Source organism: Osmerus mordax, chromosome 9 (assembly GCF_038355195.1).
Source record: "Osmerus mordax isolate fOsmMor3 chromosome 9, fOsmMor3.pri, whole genome shotgun sequence".
Lineage (NCBI taxonomy): Eukaryota > Metazoa > Chordata > Actinopteri > Osmeriformes > Osmeridae > Osmerus > Osmerus mordax.
In genome coordinates this window covers 10,762,729-10,769,275 of record NC_090058.1, presented here as the reverse complement: position 1 = coordinate 10,769,275, position 6,547 = coordinate 10,762,729, and positions in this window count along the sequence as shown.

The following is a 6,547-nucleotide window of genomic DNA, read 5'->3' as shown; positions in this document are numbered from 1 at the left end:
TTGTGTCGTATCATGTCGTGCAGTGAACCTGTCTGTCTTCTGTCAGGCTGCTGTCACACACACATCTACCCCATCAATACCCCCCCCCCCCCCCCCCCCACACCACCTCCCCTGTCCCACCTCCCACCTAGGTCTGCCTGCTCTGAACACACATGTTTTGATAGCTGACGGCCATGTCAGGAGTCAAGTAGAGCCTCTTAAAAAGTGGCCTGGGGCCAGGGGTCGCACACTAATGAGTAAAAGCTTTTTCTTTCTTTGTTGGCAGGAGGGGGGGGGGGGGGCATGAGGAAATGTGCTCACTAGGTGGTGGAGCAGGGTGAGGCTGGAGGCTGGCAAAGGAGGGAGGGATGGAGGGAGAGAATGTGTGAAGGGATGGGTGGAGGGGTAGGTTGGCTGGGGTTTCAGGGGTGAGAAGGTGAGGGGGGGGCAGGATGTGGGGAGGCGGGCAGGGGATGAGGTCTCAGTTGGGGGGTACGGGGGGGTAAATGATAAACAGTGTTTGTCTGGAAAAGAAGAAGGGAAGACAGAGAAGAACAGGGGAAAGCTCCTCAAGGCCCCACTGAAAACACATTCTGACACCATCCCCTTTGCTGTGGAAATACACCTTTCCTGCCTCTACTTGTTGATTCAGTGAACGTTTGCAGCGGCTTCACCCTGACTGCCGTGTCAGGTCAGTGGTGACATGGAGGGAGAAAGGAGGAACCAGACAGACGGAGGAGGAGGAGAGAAGAGGAAGAAGTGTAAGGATGGGCTGAGGGAAGAGGCACTCCTCAAGGACAGCGATGAGGCATCTGCAGTGGGATCTCCCACTTTGTTGGGATCCAATCACACTTAACTTTCCGTCGATGTGTCTGTCTGTCTGTCTGCCTGCTTGCCTGTCTGCTTGTCCATCTGTCCGTCTGTCCTCGTTCCTGTAGTGATTTCGTACGTCAGCAAATACACCCCCCGCCCCCCCCCCCCCCCCCCCCCCCCCCCCCCCCCCCCCCCCCTCGCCTGGCCTCCCTTCTGTATTATTTTTGTTGCAGGGGCTTGTTAAGGCCAGACGGCCTGACCCTGACACACTGAAATGGATTCACAAGAAACTCCCCGTGCCCCCTGGCTCTTTCTGTGTTCTGGTCGGCCCAAGGCCCAGGCAGGGCGGTATATTACAAGCTGTGTTGAGAGGGAAGAAAGAGGAGAGAGGATAGAGACGGATAGAGAGAGGGAGACATATATATATATATATATATATAGAGAGAGAGAGAGAGAGAGAGAGAGAGAGAGAGAGAGAGAGAGAGAGAGAGAGAGAAAGAAAGAAAGAAGAATGCCCGTCCTTGTGTTAGGAGAGTTAACCTTTAGTGCTGCAGAGTCCTAAGAGACTCTCTTTGTTCCCCCCACTTGTCTGATCTGGCCTGTCCTCAGTGGCCAAGAGGTGTGTGTGTGTAGAGTGTGTGTAGTGCTGGTGTGTGTGTGTGGTGTGTGTGTGTAGAGTGTGTGTAGTGCTGGTGTGGGGGCTGTTTGAAGCAAGTCTGATGGCTCCTCTGGTGATCTCCAGGAAGTGTGTGTCTGTGCATTGAACAAGCTCCTCCAGATGTTGTCGCGATTCCGAGGTGTGTGTCGGTATGTGTGTGTGTTTGTGTGTGGGTGTGTGTGTGTGTTTGTGTGTCGGTGTGTGTGTGTGTTTGTGTGTGGGTGTGTGCATCCATAAACGTGTCGGAGCATGCTCTTGTTAGTGTGTCTGTGTCTCCGAATGCTTGCGTAGGTGTAGCCGTGGGTAGCAAGATGCTGCAACGAGGGATGGGTCCACTGTTGATGTTGAAGTCAATAAAGATAACAATGACAGGCCATGAACTAGAATGGAGAGTCTGGCACAACTGACATAGCTGTTTATCCCATTGTTCCCACATTCCTTACCTCTTTCTCCAGACTCATGGCTTTGCGATAGGTCTCATCCACGTAGGAGTTTTGTCTTGTTCTCCTCCATTTTGGTCAAGTCAGCCATGTTGGCCGTTGCTCCAGTGCAGGTTATGAGATCTGAGTGGCCCCTTCTTTCCTCATCCTGTCTCTTCCCTTGGATAACATGGCTCTCTGGGTGCTGGTCCCTGGGTACCTTCCAACATTTATATCCCCATGTAGCCACAGCTCCAGCCCCCATCTCCAGCCCCAGTGCTGGGCACAGCGTCAACTCCAGCCCCAGCTCCAGGTCTCAGCCCTAGCTCAATCCCCGGGCCCCGGCCTGACTTTAATAGGCCCTCACTCAATACCGCCCATTCATCGCTGTGCTAATTGGCTTCGGAAGGGCATAAAGTTACACCAACAGGAAATGGTTCACTCCTCAGCCCACCATATTGCACCTGATCTGCTAATACCGGCTTCCTCCCTCATAGCGAGGCTGTGGCCCAAGTTAGGGTGATAAAAACCGAGTAACCAAACGGGAGATATTTGCTTTGGGAAAAACGACAAATTCTCTCCCTTTTATAAATCCTCAGGGACAGGCTGTAGATCCAGTGTCCCCCCCCCCCCGCTCTGTCTTTACAGCTTCCTGTGAAAGGGGAACAGTACACGGTTTGTGGATGTAAACACCTGTGAAGGAGGGAAAAAAGACTTCAAGGCTACACACAAAATGCTGGGGGGGGGGGGGGGGGGGGGGGGACAATGAGAGATTGAAAAGCACAGGAAGGGTGAAGGTAAATACCTGCATGTCCTCCTCACCAAGGGGGCAGGACAATGAGACCGTTGGACGTGAATCTGAACGTGTGTTTGTGCGCGCGCGCGTGCGCGCGTTGCGTGCGTGTGTGCCTGCATGCGGACACATTTGTGCGTGTGTGTCTGCACGTATATGTAGGCTACAGGCCGATCCTGACCATTCTTCACCAGGTTGCTTATCTTCGTGTGATCGTCTGACATGTTCTCTCCTTCATTTCTCATCGGAGCCAGAGTTTAGCCAGAGGCCTCAGCCCTGCTAGCAAGGACCAGAGTGCAGCCGAAATCCCCAGCTATCCAACTGACAACCTGATCAAAGACAATAGAAATCTCTTTAATTTTCCCCCAGTTCTCTCTCCTTCCTTTCTTCATCCTTGTAACCCCTCGTCTGCCTCCAATGAGGAAAGATGGGTTCTCTCAAAAAGTTTAATTTGTAATTTTTTTGTCATTGCATGCCTGCCAGCCAACAAGGAAAAAACGTCTAATTCCCAATCTGGAAATGGAGATGTCCTCAGAAGACCTCCGCCTACCTACATTTGTGAGGATTTAGCGTGTATGTATGTACATCCCCTTGAAAAAAATGTTTTCTTTCATTTCCTGGCTGTTTGTGTGTTTCTATGTGTGTGTGTTTTTCATGTGTCAGTGTGTCTGGTGTTCCGTGTGTGTGTGTGTGTGCGTGCGTGTGTGTACATGAATGTGTTTGTATGTGTTTCCCACATTTCCCACCAGCACTAAGGTAGCCTGTACATTCCAATCCCCCTCTACTTCTGAAGAGCCACACTTGAGCTGTGACCTCATTTGGGAGGCGAGCACCTGTGGAGAGCAAACAATTATCCCATTAGTGCTAAGAGGGCTGGCCCTACTCACCTGTCTGCGCTGACTCCACCTGGCCCACCTGCCCCCCCCCCCCCTCCTCTACACCCCCCTCCGATGGGTATTGGTTCCTCCCAGCTCCCACATCAGAGGCCTGCAGGGTCCCAAGTACCTGGGAGGTGTGGTACCACTCTAGAGGGAAGAGGAGGGGTGGGAGGGAGTCTCAGAGGTTGCTACGCTGGTTGACAGGGCTCAGACAAAAAGGGCCTTCACGGTGGAGACAGGCGGGGTGTAGCCCACACACACCTGGACGGCCGGTTGAATCACAGGGAGGCTTGCCGCTCTTTAAAGCCACCCCTCCCACCTGGGCTCGCCGTGGAGGGAGAAGGAAGGGCGGATGGTGGTGGCGGTGGTGGTGGTGGTGTTGGCGGGGTGCGGGGTCGATGTAACACGCACACGTTGTTGTTGCAAGGGTTCAAGTGTTCAGCCTTCGTCACCGAAAACCCTACTCATGTCAGGGGAAGAGATCCACGCGGATCCCCTCACGCTCGCGAACCAGCCAAAGTAACACACACACACACACGCAGGCTCGCACACACTCACCCACCCACTCAGTCTCTCTCTCTATGGCTGGGAACTTGGGTGCCGAGCTGCTGTAGGAGCTGTTTGAAGCCAGCTGTCACAACCTGACAGCCTGTTGTTTTAGAGGCCTTTGGTATGGCCGAGGGGCCGAGGGGAGAGCAACAACACCAGGAATGTGTACAAGTCAGGACCCAACAGTAAATCCTTCGTCCGTTTCCTCTCTCCCGATGCAGACGGGGGGGTGGTGGGGGGTGGGGAGGGTGGAGCGAGGTCGCCCAGGGGAGAGCGCAGGGACGTGGGAGAGCCTCGCCTCGCGGAACCAGCCCCTACCACCTCTCCCCCTCTCTTGCTGTCTCTCTCTCTCTCTCCTTATCGGTCTGACTCTCCTCTGTCGCTCGGCCTCACTTTCTCTCCTCCCGTCACTCTGTCTCGTTCGGCCCTGCCTCTCTTAGTCTCTCTTTCTGTCCTCCTTATCTCCATTTTTCTCTCTCTCTCTCCAAAGCAATGATCTTGAAAAGCAGGCACACAGAAACGGCCACGTGGTACGCACACACACCCCAAACGCACGCTCCTCACGTCATTAGAACACGCACACACAAACACACACAGACAAGGGAGCAAAAATATCCCAGTGCATTCTGGGAAATCTCTGGTCTGTTCCTGTTTAGCTGAATCACTGTGCTTCCCAGCCCATCTACCGTCCGCCCACAAACTCACACACACACACCCACACACACACACACCCCCCACACACACCCACACCCTGGGTTCTTTCACTTGAGAAGCAAAACTATGTGTAATGACCTCTGAAGACTTTGGAGGCATGGACAATGTCTGTTCCTGCTGCAGCTTTCTATACTCTTCCTCCTCGCACACACACACACACACACACACACACACACACACACACACACACACACACACACACACACACACACACACACACACACAGGCGCATGCACACACGCATACACGCACGCACAAACAAACACAAATGTACAATACTCCAACACCCACCTACACATCCATACACACACACACACCAAAAGCCATGTTCCATGACCCCGGTGGTCCAGTCTGAGCTATATGCCCATACATCATCCTCTCTCCTCTCCCTGCTTTGAACTGAGCACGGTTCACAGAGCAAACCACTGCCTCCCCGTAGTGAGACAGAGAGAAGGGCCCAGAATCACCAGAAACTATGTGACGAAACTTTATGGGGCTCTCAATGGAAAACCCAACAGATGTTAGGTTTGAAGGGGTTCTTTTAATACCTGCCTTTGTTTGGCAGTCTCTCTTTCTAATGCTGTACTGTATATTCTAAAGCTAGACATCAGATGGCTGTCTGCAGCAGGCCCGGTCTGACAGTGTCTAACATGCCAAACATTGCTGCGGTCGCGCTGCGTATTCACTGGAAAGCACTTGAGCTCATTCTCCAAGTCAGCCTGCTAACCAACCAGCCAGCTGACAGATTCTCAGTGACTAATCACACGCTTGGATAATTATATCACACAGTCACATAGAGAGGCTTCTCAAAGAGGATTACATATCCACAGTAAAAATGGTATGCACTTTTCCCATTTGCAAAGAGTTGAGCATTTTATACCTCCAAAGCATTTCCCTTGTATTTAAGTGTGAGTGGTTTGTTTATGTTTCATGCAACAAAGTTATAGAAAACTGTTCACTGAGCCAATTACACTGTATAGTTTCATGCGGTGCATATATGATAGCATATGTGACTTAACAAATAACAAAGAAAGGGACAAGGAGAAAGAGATATTCCAGTTTATCGTTCATCATCTTGGTCCAGTGTCTCTTTGTTTATGAGGGTTTCAATACTTAGACAGTCTAGCTGCTCTCAGAGTGGAGTTTGACCCGTCAATGTATGTGGTTCAAAATGACCTCACTGCCGCAGTGGAGGAGAGAGAGAAAAGGAGAGAGAGAGAGAAAGAGTGAGAGAGACAGTAAGAGTGAAAAAAAGAGAGACAGTCAAAGGAAGAGAGAGACAGAGAGAGGGGAGGTGGGGGCATAGGTAAACAGAGGAGCCCATGTCCTAACCAGCCAGAGTTCACGCAGTGTAAACACACAGCCATGTTAAGGACCTGACAGCAAACCCTTCTCACATCACTGACAACTTAAATGGAGTCTTGTCAGCGAGGGACTTCATCCTCTTCTGGAAGGGGGAACCAAATTGCCTGTCACCAAACATGGCATCATTTTCTCCGTGAGGGAAGCCACTGAGTCACCTGGTCTCACCACCCAGGACTCACTCCCTAGGACCCCCCCCCCCCAAGGCTCCGCTTTGCCCCCGTCTAGCTACAGTCCTGGGGGAGCCATGCTGACCTACTCCCCCCTTCCCAGCCCTCTCCCCTCCAGGAAGCAGGGCCCTTCTCCTCCACCGCTCCATCGCTCCACCGTGGAACTTGACAGCTAATATTTTTCTGCCGTATCGTGTCTGTAATCCGCACTT